This window comes from Lagenorhynchus albirostris, chromosome 20 (assembly GCF_949774975.1).
Source record: "Lagenorhynchus albirostris chromosome 20, mLagAlb1.1, whole genome shotgun sequence".
Classification (NCBI taxonomy): domain Eukaryota; kingdom Metazoa; phylum Chordata; class Mammalia; order Artiodactyla; family Delphinidae; genus Lagenorhynchus; species Lagenorhynchus albirostris.
Genome location: NC_083114.1, coordinates 44866201 through 44885938, shown reverse-complemented (window position 1 = coordinate 44885938; position 19738 = coordinate 44866201). Strand labels below are relative to the sequence as shown.

The 19738-nt window shown below is 39.6% G+C and overlaps 1 long non-coding RNA gene across 2 annotated transcripts in view; it reads left to right on the top strand.

Annotated features, from left to right (window-relative positions):
• Positions 1-19738, top strand: part of LOC132511144 (uncharacterized) — a 95309-nt gene that overhangs the window by 18237 nt on the left and 57334 nt on the right. The window contains exons 2-4 of one of the 2 annotated variants that reach the window (XR_009537531.1): positions 3026-3126; positions 14239-14336; positions 15335-15510. This is a non-coding gene — a long non-coding RNA (uncharacterized LOC132511144). The remainder of the gene's footprint in view (positions 1-3025; positions 3127-14238; positions 14337-15334; positions 15511-19738) is intronic. The other variant, XR_009537530.1, reaches the window with a different exon arrangement.

Sequence of the window (19738 nt, the reverse complement as noted above, 5' to 3'; positions counted from 1 at the left end):
TGAAAATGACTATACTACCCAAAGCAATCTACAGATTCAATGCAGTCCCTATCAAACTACCAATGGCATTTTTCACAGAACTAGAACAAAAAATCTTAAAATTTGTATGGAGAAACAAAAGACCCCGAAGAGCTAAAGCAATCTTGAGAAAGAAAAATGGAGCTGGGGGAATCAGGCTCCCGGACTTTAGACTATACTACAAAGCTACAGTCATCAAGACAGTATGGTCCTGGCACAAAAACAGAAATATAGATCCATGGAACAGGGTAGAAAGCCCAGAGATAAACCCACGCACATATGGTCACCTTATCTTTGATAAAGGAGGCAAGAATATACAATGGAGAAAAGACAGCCTCTTCAATAAGTGGTGCTGGGAAAACTGGACGGCTACATGTGAAAGAATGAAATTAGAACACTCCCTAACACCATACACAAAAATAAACTCAAAATGGATTAAAGACCTAAATGTAAGGCCAGACACCATCAAACTCTTAGAGGAAAACATAGGCAGAACACTCTATGACATAAATCACAGCAAGATCCTTTTTGACCCACCTCCTAGAGAAATGGAAATAAAAACAAACAAATAGGACCTAATGAAACTTAAAAGCTTTTGCACAGCAAAGGAAACCATAAACAGGACGAAAAGACAACCCTTAGAATGGGAGAAAATATTTGCAAATGAAGCAACTGACAGAATTATTCTGCAAAATTTACAAGTAGCTCATGCAGCTCAATATCCAAAAACCAAACAACCCAATCCAAAAATGGGCAGAAGACCTAAGTAGACATTTCTCCAAAGAAGATATACAGGTTGCCAACAAACACATGAAAGGATGCTCAACATCACTAATCATTAGAGAAATGCAAATCAAAACTACAATGAGGTATCACCTCACACCAGTCAGAATGGCCATCATCAAAAAATCTACAAATAACTGCGGGAGAGGGTGTGGAGAAAAGGGAACCCTCTTGCACTGTTGATGGGAATGTAAACTGATACAGCCACAATGGAGAACAGCATGGAGGTTCCTTAAAAAACTAAAAATAGAACTACCATACGACCCAGCAATCCCACTACTGGGCATATACCCTGAGAAAACCATAATTCAAAAAGAGTCATGTGGGCTTCCTTGGTGGCGCAGTGGTTGAGAATCTGCCTGCCAATGCAGGGGACACGCGTTTGTGCCCCAGACCTGGAAGATCCCACATGCTGCGGAGTGGCTGGGCCCGTGAGCCATGGCCGTTGAGCCTGCGCGTCTGGAGCCTGTTCTCTGCAACGGGAGAGGCCACAACAGTGAGAGGCCCGTGTACCACAAAAAAAAATAATAAATAAAAAAAATAAATAAAGGAGTCATGTACCACAATGTTCATTGCAGCTCTATTTACAATAGCCAGGACGTGGAAGCAACCTAAGTGTCCATCAACAGATGAATGGATAAAGAAGATGTGGCACATATATACAATGAAATATTACTCAGCCATAAAAAGGAACGAAATTGAGTTATTTGTAGTGAGGTGGATGGACCTAGAGTCTGTCATACAGAGTGAAGTAAGTCAGAAAGAGAAAAACAAATACCGTATGCTAACACATATATATGGAATCTAAAAAAAAAAAAAATGGTTCTGAAGAACCTAGGGGCAGGTTAGGAATACAGACGTAGAGAATGGGCTTGAGGACACGGGAAGGGGGAAGGGTAAGCTGGGATGAAGTCAGAGAGTGGCATGGACATATATACACTACCAAATGTAAAATAGATAGCTAGTGGGAAGCAGCCGCATAGCACAGGGAGATCAGCTCGGTGCTTTGTGACCAGCTAGAGGGCTGGGATAGGGAGGGTGGGAAGGAGATGCAAGAGGGAGGGGATATGGGGATATATGTATATGTATAGCTGATTCACTTTGTTATAAAGCAGAAACTAACATACAATTGTAAAGCAATTATACTCCAATAAAGATGTTAAAAAAATAAAAATCGAAAATGAACATCACAAGACATCTTTATTATTATTGTTTTGAACAATAAATACTAATTTAGATATCTTCTTTCTGGTGCTGTTTGTTCCTTCCTGCATTTCTGGGATTCTAGCTCAGATTCTTTGGACTTCTACTTGAAGAATTCTTTATACTATTTCTTTTAGTGTATATCCGCTGACTGTGAACTCTGTAGGTTCTTATTTTTATGAAGATGTCACTGTTTTACCTTAATTTTTGACGAATATTTTTTGTTAGGATTCTACGTTTGCTGTAATCCTTTCCACTCTAAAGATGTAATATCACTGTCTTCTGGTTTCCATCATTTATTTTGGAAAAGTTAGCTGTCTGTTTTACTGTAGCTCATTTGAAGATAATGTACCTTTTTTCACTCTGGCTAATTTTAACATTTTTATATTAGCATTTAGTTTTCAGTGGTTTGACTAAGTGTGGTTTTCCTTGTATTAATCCTGCTTCAGATTCATAGAGTTTTTTGATTCTGTACCTTAATGTCTTCTGTTAGTTTGGGGAAATTCTTGGCTAATATCTCTTCAAATGTGGCTCTTGCTGCATTCCTTGTCTGTGTTCCTTCTGAGACTCCAGTGATAATCATAATAATATCTTTCATTGTGTCCCATATGTCTCTTACATTCTTTTCTCTATATTCCATACTTTTTTTCTCTGAGCTTCAACCTGGATATTTTGTACTGCTCTATCTTCCCGTTCAGTAATCTCTGCTGCTAGGTCTAATACTGTTAAACCCATCCATTGGATTCTTAATCTAGTTATTATACTTTTTAATTCTAGGATTCACAATTAATTCTTTTTTATTAATACCAGTTCTCTACTGAAATTCTCCATATTTTCATCTAATTCCTTAAACATACTAACTACATTTTTTTTTTTTTACAACTGTGACTAAATAAATAATACAAGTATGTTTGTCCCCTATAGATTTACTTCCATGGTCTGTTTTGTCTCTTGATTTTCAGTCATTTGGTCCTGTTTCCTGGCATTATTGATTTTTCTTTTTTTTTTTTTTGAATGCTAGACTTTATAAAATTTTAAGACTCTGGATGATGGTACTCTCCTCCAAAGAAGAATTCACCTTCTGGCAGTGAGATACACTTCAGGCATATCGCCTTTATCCAGGTAAGACTGGCTTGCCCTAATTCAAGGGCATAGCCCTTTCAGGACCTTTACTTAAAAACCTTCTTTGTCTATCAGAGTCCTTTCTCCTTGACAGATCCTGTAATGGTTAATTTTATGTGGCAATTTGACTGGGCTAAGGGGTGCCCAAATAGCTGATAAAACATTATTTCTGGGGGTGTCTGTAAGGGTGTTTCCTGGAGACATTAGCATTTGAATCAGTAGACTGGGTAATGAAGATTGCCCTCACCAAAATGGGCAGGCATCATCCAATCTGTTGAGGGTCTGAATAGAATAAAAAAGTGGAGGAGGGGTGAATTCTCTCTCTCTCTCTCTCTCTCTCTCTCCCCTCTTGAGCTAGAAGGTTCATCTTCTCCTGCCCTCCGACATTGGTGCTTCAGGTTCTTGGGCCTTCAGATTCCAAGGCTTATACCAGTGGATCCCCACTCTCAGGCCTTCAGCCTTGGACTAGGAGTTAATCATCGGTTCCTCTGGTTGTCAGGCCTTCAGACTTGAACTAAATTATACCACCATCTTTCCTGGGTCTCCAGCTTGCAGATGGAAGATCATGGAACTTCTTGGCCTCCATAACTCCTTGAGCCAATTTCTATAATAAATCTTGGGAATTCCCTGGCAGTCCAGTGGTTAGGACTCTGCACTTCCACTGCAGAGGGCACAGGTTTGATCCCTGGTTGGGAAACTAAGATCCCACAAGCCACACAGCCAAAAAGAAAAAAAAAGGAATTGCTATAATAAATCTGTTCTTTTATCTATCTATCTATCTATCTATCTATTCATCCATCCTATTGGTTCTGTTTCTCTGGAGAACCCTGACTACTACAGACTATGAACTCCAACCTTTGTCTCCCAGGACAATCTTAAAATAATACTACTAGTACTAATACTACCACCGTTATGGATAATAAAAACATTTAAACATTTTTTACTAATGTTCTGCTTCCCTGTTTTATAGTTGGACTACATCTACATTGTCGGAGCATATAGCCATTATATATCATACTCTCTCTCCTTTAACCCTCACTTGGTCTTAGTTATACCAGAAACTGTATTTAATGCTCGCCGCCAATCCTTATGTTGATGTCTCCCCAGTCATTTTGTTTGTCTGAAGCTCATTTGCCAGTATATTTCTCAGGAAAGGCTCATGGGAATAATATTTCTTGAGTTCATAGATGTTGAGTTCATAAATATCCAGTAATTTTACTAGAATTTGTCATTCTGTGTTCATGGTATATTCTATCAGTGTATCATTTCAAATTTTTTTTTCCAGAAAGGTTTTCTAAATATAGTTATAGTATTAGTTCTGTTCCCTTACTTTTGTTTTCTTCTTTAGGGACTTATGTCATCTTTATTTTGGATCTTCTTATCATCTATATTTTGGATCTTCTTGGTTACTCTTCAATATCTGTCACTTTCTTTCAAATCCTTTTTTGTCTCTTCATCTAAAATTTTTTTAAAATATTTTCTTCTATTTCACTGATTTCTCTTCAGGCACTACTGTTCGATTTATTTGCTCTTATTTCCTTTCTAGAATACTCTTTATTTCTTAAATTATTGTTTTTTATTTCTTATTATTTCCTGAATCCAATCACTTCTTCTCTGAGTTTCAAATTCTTATTTCTGTTATTTCATATCTTTTATTATTTTATTAATGTCTTTTAGCTCATTTGGAACTACTAGGTTAACTCTCGTTATCTGTTTTGTGGGTATGTCTTTCTGGAGTGCTTTCATTGTCTGTAGGGATGTTATTCAGCTTTGTCTCCCCTTCTTTTTCTTTATAAAAACTATGCAGCCTTGATTTTTTTCTGTTGCTTCTTTAATGTGAAATTAGTTTTCCTGAATTTTTGTTATAAGGTGGTGTTCAAGAAAGCTTTCCTTGGGGACATCCCTGGTGGCACAGTGGTTAAGAATCTGCCTGCCAATGCAGGGGACTTGGGTTCAACCCCTGGTCAGGGAATTAAGATCCCACATGCCGTGGGGCAACTAAGCCCATGCGCCACAACTACTGAGCCTGCATGCCACAACTACTGAAGCCTGTGGGCCTAGAGCCCGTGCTCTGCAACAAGAGAAGCCACTGCAATGAGAAGCCTGTTCACAGCAACAAAGAGTAGCCCCTGCTTGCCACAGCTGGAGAAAGCCCCACACAGTAACAAAGACCCAACGCAGCCAAAAATAAATAATTTTTTTTTTTATTTACAAGAAACCTTTCCTTACTTCGCAGAACTTCCTCTCTTGATTTTGAGGACTGTCAAAAGATAAGGCAACTTGCTTTATAATATTGTACCACTTTGGTCTGGAGCTTTTCTTTCCCTTCTCTCTTGTCCATGTCCCATTCAACTTTTATTCTACTCCAAGTAGTTTCTCTTTGGTTTGGGGTTCTGTCCTGCAAAGCAGTTGTTTTTCAGAGTTCATAGGAGCTAGGCTGCTCCAGCTTCATCAGATCTTTTTTCCCATGGGCTTTATACTGGTTTTGGTCAAACCTCTCCCAGTTTCAGCTGATGTTCTCAAATTGCCTTGGCCTCTTCTCAGTCGATACCTATTGGCTATTTTGGAGTCCTGTTCTCAGATCTAGGTGCAACTTCCTTATCCTTTCTCTCACACAGACACTGATACCATGCAGATCTTGGGGCTATTGATGGTTTGTACCCTCCTACTTGTATTTTGGAGTTCGTGAGGATACTTTGTTCTTGGTTTTTTGTAAATGTTGTTCATGGGTTTTAGGTTTTGCTATCCATTTGTTCTCTCTGTTTCTATGTAAGGATTCAGAGAGAATGAAAATCTATGCTACTGATGCTGTCATCTTCCCAGAATCCTCTCCTGAGTTAATTCAATTATAAGTGTATTTTGTATTACAGTCCCTGTGGGAGACTGCTCATAACTTATGGGGGTTGACATTTTGCTTCTACTTGGGTCTGGGAAGGTTAAGGGCTTTAAATCTTAGCTGTTTATGATACCACAATTAATGACCAAACATAAGGAAGCTAAAAATATGAACATAGTAAATTGCCAACTCACATGAATTAAAAAAAAAAAAAACACAACATTTATATTTAATTACAGCAGAAATATTTCTGAGGATTTGGGGGTTGCTTTTAACAACAAATAAAAGAAACCATTTGTGTATATATACTCAGAATTAACACAATGCAGCTTTCTTTTGTGGGGTACATATGCATAAATAACTTGCATAAAAGCTCCATAGGAAATAATATATTTGCATAGGAAACAATATATTGTTGTGAATTTTATTTAAATTTTATTACTCTCATAGTTAGGAAATTGTAACAACTGGCAAAAAAAATTTATTTTCAGTAGGCAGGCAGTCAATCAATACTATCATTAGCTCTAAACAGAATCTAGCATATGGACCTTTAGAACTAAAAAAAGTCCCAAGTGGTCATCTTGTCCAGACCACAGCCTCAAGAATCTTTCCAACGCAACATGTTTAAGTACAAACAATTTTTTTTTTATTGAAGTATAGTTGATTTACAATGTTGTGTTATTTTCAGGTGTACAGCAAAGTGATTCAGTTTTATATATATTCTTTTTCATATTCTTTTCCATTACAGGTTATTACAAGATATTGAATATAGTTCCCTGTGCTATACAGTAGGCCCTTGTTGTTTATCTATTTTATATATAGTAGTATATATCTGTTCATCCCAAACACCTAATTTATCCCTTTCTCCCTCCACCTTACCCCTTTGGTAACCATAAGTTTGTTTTCTATATCTAGTACAGACAATTTTTAACTATTAACAATATCTGTAAGAAATAGGTTTTTGGTTTTGCTATCTAGTTTTTCTACCAGATGAACTAAGGTGTTCTGACAACAAGCATAACCAACAGAAACAATACTTAAGCATGACTTCAAAAAATTATGATAGAGCTATAGTAGTTAGGAAACAGCAGCACAGATAGTGCAGTGAAAAGGAATAGTTGAATAGCCAGGGGTAACTCTAGGGCCATGTTACGATGCTATGCAAGTGGCATTGCACATGGTTGCCATAGCTACAGAGCTGCACAAGCTATAGACACGCAGACCCTGTGTACCCACCCACTCTGCTGCCACTGCTTTCCACACCTGCCCCTCTGAGTTTTCTACAGCTCCAGCGTAAGGAGAAAAAGGCCATATGGCTTAAATCAAAATATTTTTCTCACTTCTAAAAATCAGAATACCAGAGATTCAGAGCAGAAGGCAAGGAAGCATTGGAAAACACTTCTTTCCCAAGGGTCAGGAGGTTTCAGAACATCCATTCCAGGAGGAAAGGCTGGTGACCTTTAGTCACCCACCTCCATGTCTACTTTCATGTTCCTTTTTACCCTCTCTATTCTTCTCCTGGCAACACAGATCCTGTCTCTCTCTGCCTTCCCCACCCCCAACTCCCTGTCTTGACAGCAGCACCAGGGAGAGTTATAATATTATTCGAAGGAATATATGTGGGTTAAAGTGCTAGAGTAGGGATTAGATATTTTGGTAGTCTGTTTTGTTCCACAGGGATTAAAGAAATTACTTTGGATGCCACTGACAGCTTTAAAGCAAAATCAGGATAAGCTAAAGAAAAAAAAGGTTGCTGGGGGTAGAGATTGGGGAGAAAAAACAAAGAACAGAAAAGAGAAGCATCTTGGGTATAATTAGGGAGGTCCCTAGGTATCACCCTGAATTTGGGGGTGGAGAGGTGGGCAATGAGAAACACATGTTGGGGAGGGTGCCCAGGGGGGCATTTAATTTTCCCTGGTGTACTCTTCCTGGTGAAATAACTTGTACTTGGTCAACTGGGGGACTTACTTCTTCACATTCATGAATATCATAATGCAAGTCAAATGGTTGAGGTACTTTCCGAACCTAGGGATTTCACATGAAGTCTCCAGACCCTTTACGCACACATTCTTTCTCTGCTCATCCCATATAAGCCAATCCTGTCCTAAATATATTAAAATGGTGTGGCAGAGAGGAAAGATGGCTTTGCTGTTTGCATTAGTTTCCTAGTTAGTTGCCATAACAAAAAAACACAAACTGGGTAACTTAGAACAACAGAAATTTATTCTCTCACAGTTCTGGAGGCTGGAAGTCCAAAATCCTACTTCCTCTGAAACCTGTTGGCGAATCCTTCCTTGCCTGGTCTTAGCTTCTGGTGGTTTGCCTGCAATCCTTGGTATTCCTTGGCTTGCAGATATATCACTCCAATCCAGCATTATCATGTAGAGGTCTCCCTGTGTCTCTTCACATGGTGTTGTGTTTTAGAAGGACACACAGCAAACTGGATTAGAGGCCCACTCTACTTCAGTATGACCTCACCCCTGACCTCTTACACAATCTGAGCTTAGTTATTCTTTTAAGAAAAATGTAGTTTATTATATTTTAAGCAGCATTTCTATGTGCAGGGACTTGGGAATGGGGCTATTTTATTTTATTTTATTTTTGTGGCCACACCTCGCGGCTGGCACGATCTTAGTTCCCTGACCAGGGATTGAACCCATGCCCCCTGCAGTGGAAGCGCAGAGACCCAACCACTGGACTGCCAGGGAAGTCCCTGGGGCTCTTTTAAATTACCTCCATTCTCCATATTGAGCAGAATTTCCTATACCTTTTAAGATGAATAGCCTTTAAATGAATGAGTTCAATAAGATGACAGCTAGTAGGTTATGAAGAGTCAAGAAAGATTTTTTTAAAGAGGAGAGACATGAGCATATATACATGTGCACAAGGAAAGAGACCACGGACAAGGGAGAAATGGAAGATATGGGAATGAGAGGGAATAATTGTGTAGGAACAAGGCTAGAATCAAGAATGGAAGATCTTAGGATTTGGACCACAGGCAGAGGGATTAGCTTTGAACAAGAGTAGCTTCACCTCTTCCTTAGGAACAGGAAAGCAGGAAACAAAGGGTGCAGGTTTATTTACGTGCTTGGAGAGAGTCTGGAAATTGGGGCCAGATACCTCTCCTTTCTCTGAGGTTGGATGTAAGGTGAGCAATGGAGATGGAAGCCTGGGGAGCATTGAAGCTTCGCAGTATCAGCTGTGAGGAGTAGGAGAGTGAGTCAAATATGTATATACAGTGGAATTCTCAATAGACACACTGAGGTTGGAAACCGTGCATTTATAATGCCACCAATACAGTGGCTAGGTAACGTATTTAGGGCTGGTTAAACCCTAAACTGCCCATGTATAGGAGTAGAGAAGTACACGGTTGGGTTGGTAGAGGGTTAGAGTTTGCAAGGCAGTTACAAATAAAGAACAATCAGGGAAGGGTACAGAGGATGGGAAGCAAGTGGATGAAGTGATGAAATACAGAAGTTGAGCTGACCATGAACTAAACCCATCCTCAAATGATAACACGAAAATGGAACACACTGGACCATGATTAGTGACAGTGCCCCAGTGGCACAGTGAGACCTCTAGAAATGGAAGCATCACTCAGGATGCAGTGTTGCTCCTGTGAACAGGTTTTCTTCCTATCCCTTAGGTAACAACTGCCCTGTCATTGTGGTGACAAGTACGCTCTGTTTTTGCTTTTGCTAATCTTGACACATAGATTCACTGTCTCCAGAAGTCTTTAAGCTCCCCAAGAGTGAGCATGAGGTTGGTGTGGCCCTCATTCACCCCTATTGGGCAGAGCCCTTGTACCAGGCCATTATATAGGCCTTTGACCTTTGGATCAGATATCCAGCCTTGACCCAGTCAGCTGAGGCCAGGGTGATGCGGTCACATGGCAGGCCTGTACTTGATGCATAAGGGACCTCTCAGAAAGGTCAAAGACTTTCCACAATACTTTCCAGAAGGAATAAAACTGCAGGCAGAACTGTTCTCATAAACATTGGAATAGCATTTCGCCTCCTGGACTTCATGACAGATCTCCATCCATTTCTTCTCTCCAATTTGGGGAGCTGGACACAGTTCAAAAAATTCCCTATATAGAGCACCTCATTTTGTAAGTTGCGTACGTTGTATCTGCTTGGAATTTACTCCACCCACACCCCCTATTCACACACACATAAATTAGCTCATATATATATATATATATATATATATATAAAAAATACATATATAATATAAAATACATACATATATATATATATAAAAAACACCCCTGGCTCCCATTTTTGAGATAGAAATAAATTATTTTCTACACATAGTTGTCTTCCTGGCATGCTGACGTTAACAATAGTAACGTAGAATCTTCCAAAGTATGATGAAACGAATGGTTTCAGTTTCAAGGTGAGATTTTTTTTTACCACTTAATATAAAACATTTTGGCAATGTCTCTCAATTTATACTCTCTAGAGCAGGGTTCTGCAAACTCTTTCTGTAAGGGACCAGATAGTAACTATTTTAGGTTTTATATCACAAACACTATCCATCACAACCACTCAACTCTCTCATTGTAGGACTAAAGCAGCTGTAGACAATATGTAAATCAATGAGTATGGCTGTGTTCCAGTAAAACTTTATTTACAAAAGCAGACAGCAGGCTGGACTTGGCCCAAAGCTGTAGTTTACCAATTCCCAGTCTAGAGGAGAATTATTTATGGTTTCTTCTGTTTGGCTGGGTAAGAGCTGAACCTCGCAATAGTAGTGGTTTTTCTAACACATGGCCTGGAGGTTCACTGTTCTATTGACTTTCCTTACGTTGATTAAGTTATTCAATAATAAATAATTGAAGGTCACCACATCACACAACTCTGGAGTCATGCAGTGCCTAGCCTGTGTGGCCAAATGCAGCAGCACTGAATGTATTTAAAGTGATTTTTCTGCTGTTGCAATCTGAGACCAGATTAAGGCAAAGGAATAGGTAGTGTGTTCATTCATTTATCTGTCCCACGTATTACTTCAGACACTGTGACAACTGCCAATAAATATATCAAACAAGGTCCTTGTCCTCAAGGAGCTTGTGGTTTAGTAAGGTGTTTGCTAGGACTGCCATAACAAAGTACCGCAAACTAAGTGGCTTTAAAAACACAGAAATTTAATGTCTCAGAGTTCTGGAGGCTAGAAGTCTGAAATCGAGGTGTTAGCTGAGCCACGCTCCCTCTGAAACCTGTAGGGCACAGTCCTTGCTAGCCTCTTCTTAGCACCTGGTGATTTGCCTGCAATCCTTATAACTACAGCTCTTCAATTTCTGCCTCTGTCATCACATGGCATTCTCCCCTTGTGTGTCTGTGTCCCTGTCTCCTTCCTCTTCCATTAAGGACCCCTGTCATAATAGATTCAGAGCGCACCCTACTCCAGTATGACCTCATCTTCTTTGAACTAATTATATCTGCAACAACCCTATTTCCAAATAAGGTCATATTCTGAGGTACCGGGAGTTAGGACTTCAACCTATCTTTTTAAGGGAGACACAATTCAGTCCATAACACAAGGCAAGAATAAATGTGAAATAAATGTGAAAACTTAACAGTTGCTATGATGGAAGTCTGTGTCAAGTACGTGGTAAGGCCAGGGAGAGAGGGGATGAGTTTTACCTGGGAGAGTCAGAAAAGGTTGTATGGGCTTCCCTGGTGGCGCAGTGGTTGAGAGTCCGCCTGCCGATGCAGGAGACGCGGGCTCATGCCCCGGTCCCGAAAGATCCCACACGCCGCGGAGCGGCTGGGCCCGTGAGCCATGGCCGCTGAGCCTGCGCTTCCAGAGCCTGTGCTCCGCAACGGGAGAGGCCGCAACAGTGAGAGGCCCGCGTACCGCCAAAAAAAAAAAAAAAAAAAAAAAAAAGGTTGTATGGATGAGGTGAAGCTTGAGCAGATTTTGGAAAGTGATGTTGAACGCTTGCCAGGTGCAAATGGGGTGTGAGTTGGGCCTGGGGAATGAAAGAGCATCCCCTGTCCAAGCAGCAACAGGCAGTAAGGAGTGTGACATAACCAGTTTCACAGTGTTCCACTACAACTCGGAAGGGGCTTAGGCTTCCTGTTTTCCAGAGAAATAAAAATGAGGTCTAAACACTTTGGCTAGTGATGCCCCTGTGCCAGTTATTCAGGCAGCTTCAAAATTTCAATATACACTTTGTTGTACAACAGAAACTAACACAACATTGTAAAGCCATTATACTACAGTAAAGATATATAAAAAAAAAATTTTCAGTGTAGGAGGGGCACAGGGAGATAATCTAATTGGAAGGTGGGTGACTTATCAAAGCTACCTTTGCATGATAAACACATTAGTTTTATTAGTTTTACTTAGTTTGCCTGTTAGAGACTAATAAAGATAGCAATGTTGTCTAAAGATGCCTTCACTGGCAGTTCACATAAAATGGAGAAAATGTCAATTGCATATTTCAAAGAATAAGCACACCCAGGGGTGGCTTGAAGGGGCAGTGATGGAGACTATGAAAAGGGGCAAACCCTCCTCCTGGCCTGTCACCCATTCACATTCCTAGTGATTGAGTGTTGTTTCTGTTGCAGACACTGTGCTAAGTGATTACATGCATTATATCTCATTATCTCCAATTTATAGATGCAGGCAGTGAGATTTAGAGAGGTTAAATACATTGCCCTACTCAAACAGCTAGTGATTTCATTTTAATGATAATCTAAAAAACTATAATAAATGCATGAACTAGAATTCTGCACTATCCAACACAGTAGCCGCTAGCCACATACGGCTTTTTAAATGGAAATTCATTAAAAATTCTGTTCCTCGGTTACACTAGTCCCCTTTGCTGAATAGCCACATGTGGCCAGGGGCTGCCATATTGGACAGGGGAGATATAGAACATTTTCACTAAGAATGAGATAAATACTTCATCACTGAGTACAGCCTCATGATTTTGTTCATGTTTGCTTTGTGTTTGTGATCATATTGACACGATTTAGCATTCTCCAATTGGCCCCGGGCAAATAAGAAAAGACTAGAGCTGGCCTTAGTGTGTGAATGGTGCACTACCACTGTATTAATGAAGGTAGCCTAAGAGTTCAAATAAAGAAAAACTGAGAGATCATTTTATACATGCACCAACATCAAAAGAGTCTGCCCTGTGGCAATCAGTAGCGTGTTTACTTTGTAATCAGTTACGTAGTTGCAGCAAAATAACATTATTCATCTCATTAAATTAGTATTGTCAATTTAAATATCATTGGCTCCATAGTTTTATTTAAATTTAGTCTGGAAAAAACAAAAGCCTTTGGTTTATAAGAACTATAACTATTAGGAGTTTGCACCTAGTTTTATTTGTGTACATTTTAAGATAACATTATACTAAGGATAATTTAAGTAAATGTAAGGATCCCTGGAGAATTTTCATTCCTCTTAGAAGAGTTCGTTATATTACCCAAGATTGAGAAACACTATGAAAGCCTTTAGGGTGAAGGAACCTGAACACTTTACCTGTAACACACAGTCCCAGGCCCACGGAGCTGTGTGATTGTCAGTATCCTATCAAATCCAGATGAACTAGAGCCCTCTTGGCACCAGTATGCCATAATTCTACCCAGGGATATATTAGGCTATAACTGCAGCAGCTGGCAAAACTTCACACTGATGAAGCATTTTACTCCACGATTTTCTAATCACTCCCCTGTTTTAGAATCCCGTTAGTAAAACTTGATTTACACTCTTCATAAATACCAAAATTTCCACCACCACCACCCCTTCCTAGCTCTTAATATGCAGAAGATGTTTGTAGTGAGGAAGACCACAAAGCAAGACTTCCACTTCTCATTTTCTGGCTCATGAATATTTTTTTCCCTGTCTTAATCAGACCAACTATTCTCAGGCATCTCACTGATGGGAAATAGGACTCAAGAGCGTCATTTTCATATTACCACTTCCCAATGTTTTACTGAAAGATTTCGTGTCTTCTCACTTAATCCTTGGCCTCCAGCTTTCCCCTTGAAATCTGCAGATGAATTTCACACTGTCTGAGGCAAACACTGCTTTTCTTGCCATAAATGAGAAACAGGCTTATCTAGGCCGAGCTATCTCACTGGGTGCACCCCAGGGCTACGGTCAGCTCAAGCTGGTCTTTTCACTGTGATTGCAATAGTCAGAGAAGCCTATTCAGGCAACTTCTTCATCACTGGGGAAGTAAACTATTCTTTTTAGTAGTATTGTATATTACATTGAGACCCCTTATTTATGTTGTTGCACTGTTTATGTATCCCCAGAACCTTGACTGAATTTCTTACCTCTCATTTCTGAAAAATGCTTGGTAAATATTCCCACTATTTTCTGCAAAGTGAGAAAAGAAGACACAGCTTCTTATGTAAGTGGCAAATAAGCTCCCCAAACCCATGAACCAGAAGGATACTTCAAAGTGCTGCTTACCACCTTTGAATATACCCCAAAGACATGCAAACTAACACTGAGAAGAGTTTTAAAAATTCACTTCCCTCCCCTTGGGAAGGTGTTTCTGGTTGTTAAGTAAGTAAAGCCATCTTGTCCTCAGATTTTTGCAAGTGTAGTTAATTACAATTGTTGACGTTCAATTATACTAAGCTAATGATAGTAGTCACCATTTATTTGGTTCTTACTCTGTACCAGATACGCTGCCAAGCTATTTACATATATTATCTTATTTATTCCTTACTTAGTGAAGGTAAGTAGTATTACCTCTATTTTATAGATTTAAAAAACCAAACAAGAAACGGGGAAGTTAGATATTAGTCTGAGGTCACATAGGTACTAAATGTTGGCATCAAGATTTGAATTCAGAACTTCCTGAAATCCCAAGCCCACACTCTTTTTTTTTTTTTTTTATCTTAAAACAATACACATTTATTAGCTTTCTGTGGGTTAGAAGTCTGGCATGGAGTGGCTGGGTTTTCTGGTCAGAGTCTCACAAGGTTACAATCAAAGTGTTGGCAGTTGCATTCTCATCTGGAACTTGGGGTCCTCTCTGAAGCTTCAGAGGTGTTGCCAAGCCCACACTCTTAGCGTCACAAACAATAATACAACATAATAAGGCTTTATGTAATAATGAGCCATCTTTGAGTTAATTTGTTGTTACTCCTCAACCGAAGCATTCTGATTTCCAATATTTACTTCCCATTTTCGGGAAAATGTCAAAATAAGTTTCACTACAGTCAGCTGCAGATCACTCTTAAGGGTATCTCAGGGTATTGGCAACTCAAATACCCTTCACAAAGTACCTTTTTTTTTCCTGCTCGGTTCACGAGGTTTGGCCCCAAATCCCCAAAGCACTTTCATCTGTAGTCAGAGAGCCCTTTTATGAAGAGAATTGATTCCCCTTTTCATCCTAAGGTGAGCTCTCAACAGTGCTCTGCAATCAGGACTTCACTTCTCCAAGTGGGGGTCGCCTTTGCGGGAGAGTTCAGCTACCAACAGCTGGGCATCCACGGGACAGGAGCAGAATAATGAATTGCCTACTTGAAGATTCAAGGGGAATTTTGAGGGCGTGGATTTTTTCCAGGTTCTTGGTAAGCAACCTAATTTCAGTTAATAAAAAATTACTGATCTTTACAAAAACACAAACAAGGTTTAAATTCAGGTTACTTTTCGAAGATCTTAGTATTTATTTTAAGTATTATTATGTAAGCTTTGATAATTAACTCTATAAACCCTAAACTAGCCTGTTTGTTGTAAAATCAGCTATACCCTCCCCCCCACCCTGCCCCCAACTTCAGGCTCAGGGGCAGACTCAGAAAGCCTACCTACTCCTTATTATTTCTTGCCCCTTATCAGTTTATTTAGGGGAAAATGTATCCCAAAGAGAAGAGTAACAGTCTGGCAGGTACTGACTAGATAGTTATCTCCTATGCTATAAAACCTCTTCCATAAAATTTATCTATTGTGGAATTTGTGATGTTTGTTATGAACTTGTCCAAAGTTTGTATTTGCACCCTGAATTGAAAGGATTTGCTAGGCAAATAAATAATGTCTACATAATTGTAACTTGTAAAGAAAAGATCTTAAACTGAAGGGAAATAAACATGTCTTTTGCTATGAACTGTATTGTGTTTCCCCAAAATTTGTATGTTGAAGCTCTAACGCCCAGTGTGACGTATTTGGAAGTAGGGCCTTTAAGAGATAATTAGGTTTAGGTGAGGTCATGAGGGTGGGATCCGTGAAGGGATTAATGGGCACCAGAGAACTTGCGTGCTCTCACTCTGCCTTGAGCACCCAGCTAGACGGGGTCGTCTGCAAACCAGGAAGAGAACCTGACCATGTTGGCTCCCTGATTTCGGACTTGCAGCCTCCAGAACCGTGAGAAAATTAATTTCTGTTGGTTAAGCCGCCCAGTTTATGTTTTGTTTTGGTAGCCTGAGCTGATAAATACATCAGTCATTACTTTAGAAGCACCTATTTGCATGCAAAGATAATAATTTTACAGTTACCATTTGTGTGTACGTTCATTAGAGGAGAGATAGGACCTCTCCATGGCAACGCTTTTATGATACTCTTTAACTTGGAAGTGATAAAAGTGCCCTTTAAAAAATAGTATAGGGCAGCTTTTTCAATAGTTTGGACAGAGTTGTAGCCAGCTAGTCAGAATTTGTGAAGTTTTATTCTTTTGCCCCAAAACTCTAAAGCAGTTATTATGTATCATAACACATGTTATAGCCTATAAGACACATGGGCATATTTCTCACAGCAGAATGGTGTATTTTATTGCAAGAACATTAAAATGGAAAGGATTTATGTGGATAATCATTGAAGCTGGGTATCGAGTACGTGGGGTTCATTGTATTATTCTCTCTACCTTTGTGGATGTTTCAAAATATTGATGATACAGAGTTTTAAATGAATATACACATATGAGCTAATGGGTGGACAGATTCACTTTGCAATATGTGTGGTTGCTTAGTTGTGTGTTGGTCCATAACCATTTTAAAAAATGGAAAAAAACAACCTCCTGGTTTCTTCTTAAAAAGTGCAAACCTTGCCAGCTGATTTGAATGAGAGGGAATGGTTTTCCGCTTTATTTTCACAGCTGTCTTATCAGTTTCCTAAACTCAATTAGGGTGGAGCACAGGAATTTCACTATGGGGGGACTAAGGGCTTTGTTGTTGTGGTTTGAAGATAATGTTATCTTCCCAGACTAACCTCTTGGAGTGAAGACATTTCCCCAGAGGGGAAAAAAGTAGGGCCTTAAAGATGTCTTCATAGAGTTTGCAGAGTGGTTGAAGCTTAACAGTCTATGGAGAACTCTGTCAGCCTCGTGGGAAAATGATTTGGTATTCAATTGTTTTCACTTGGGCACTTTCCCAGACTAGATAAAGCCTCCCCATTCCATCCTACCCCTCCTCCACCCTAAAATGCCCTGAACCCTAGGTGTGGCAGGCTTGCTTTTGTTCAGGATGAAGTAGGGCAAGAGCCATCAGGTAAATAAGGAAAGTACCCTTTCAGTTTCTTGCCTGCTGACGGCATGCCTGTGTTCCCTTGGCTATAGTGTGGAAATGAGAATTTCCACAGTTTTAAAGGGAGTGTCTGTTACTGTTCATTATGAGCTGAATCATTATTTAGGTTCCTGACCTCTTTACACGATCTGGATTTTCATGCCTGTGAGATATGAATTGAGCCGAGGACTTTATGAGAAGCAGAAGGATTTTTTTTTTTTTTTGCAGAGTTTTCATTTTACTCACAACCTAGTTTTAGACTGGAGATGTGGGTGGTGAGTATCCAGGCCCTTCATAAGGCATTACACAATCTATTCGAGTTATACAGAGTGGATAGAAAAGTGCCTATAACCCACTTATTTAAAAGTGTTTCATAATATAGACTTGAAAACCTTAGAAAATTCTTCAGGGCATGGAATTCTTGACACTGTTTCTTGATGGAAGAGAAGAATTCTCAATTAAATACTCGCTGCTCCTATAGTTCACAGGGTAGAAGGGGAAAGGAGGGTAAGTGTGACAGACGGCATGAGGAATGCTTTGCCCTTGGGACTTGTCAACCACTTATTGGTTCAAAGGTTTGAACCCCAAACCTAGAAAAGATTCCCATATTTGGGGGATTGCAGTTAGTATATCATAACAAATTTTCATCAGAAATTTTCATTGAGTGATAGAAATAATTAATGCAATGTGAAACTTAATTTGGAAGTGCCTCATCCCCCCCCTTAAAAAAAAACAAAAAAAAAAAAACCAAATATTCATTAAGATGAAAGCATACATTAAGATCTTCTCTTTTCCTTTGTCTCTCCAGAATTTTTAAGGGAAAGTTATTTTCTGTGCTTTCATCATCATGAATCATATTTTGAGAGCTCATAAGTTATATAGCAATGTCATTAGACAATTGGGAAAATTATGTAGCAATTTATGAGTCATAATGGTCCTAGAGTTGAAGGATCTTATCTTTCGCTAATTTATTAAATATTTGAGTCCCTGCTATGTGCTAGGCACCATTCTAGGTGCTGGGCACGTGGCAAAACACAAGAAAGACAAGGTTCTGGTCCTCACAGAGCTTGCATTCTAATGTGGATAGACTCACACAAAGCAATGGAACACTAGGTAGTAATAAGTGCTAATATCAAATAAAACAGGACAGGGTGATAGAGAGTAGATGAGTGAATGTTTTAAATTGGGTGATGCAGGAAGGCCATTCTGAGAAGGTGACATTTGAATTGAGACCCAAATATTGGGAAGAAGCCAGCAATGAAGATCAAAGGAGTTGATAATCTAGGGAGGAGGTAAATAATGCAGAAGCTCCAAACCTTAACCTGCACGAGGAGCAGAAAGATAGCAGGTATGGCTGGGGTTTGGAGAGGAGGGGAGGGGGGGATCCAGTCAGAGAGAGGACCAGAAACCTAACAATGCAGAGCCTTGAAAGCCAGAATTTATGCTAAACGTGATGGAATGACATCGAAGGGTTTTGAGCAGAGGAGTGATATTACCTGATCTGCATTTTAAAATATTACTCTGGCTACCACATGGAGCATGGGTTACATAAAGTGTCTATAACAATCTCAGTAAGAGATAATGGTCGCTTGGATGAGGATCAAGATGGAGAGAAGCAGACAGATTTTGGATGTGTCTGAGGTAGAGTAGATAGCTCTTGTTGGTGGGTTCAAGGTGGGGGAATGAGGGAATGGATGATCCTCAGACTCTCTGGGCTCCTGTTGGAGCTATTTGCCAGATAAGGAAAGCTGGGAGAGGCATAGGTCAGGCTGGGGAAACAAGGGTTTGCCTTGGCAGCACGTTAATTTCGAAATTAAACATCCACATCAGAGTGAAGGAGACAGCTGGTTAAGAAGGTTGGGGCTGGAAATACAAATTTGGGAGATGTCAGCGTAGAGGGTAGGACAAAAGCCCGTGAAGTGGGCTGAAGAGAGAATGAAAAGGTAAGAAATGAAGACAGTAGCTACAAACAACTTTTTATAAGCTGACGCAGCAAACGGGGCATAGAGAAATACAGTTGCAGGAGCATGAGGGGCCAAGGACTATTTTCTTTAAAATAGTTACTATATACTTTTTTAAGATGAGAGTACTAAACTATGTAAGCTGATGGGAATGATGCAGGACAGAGGGAAAAATTAGTCTGAGGGGTTACCTATTCCATCTCCTCCAAGCCTAGACCCAAAGAAAGATGACAATTTGGAAAAACTAAAAGCACAGCTTACATTCATTATGTATGTGTTGCAGGCTTTGGGAGAGAAGTGGGACAGAAAGAGAAGATAAGCATTGGAGAAATGGGAATTAGGGAAGG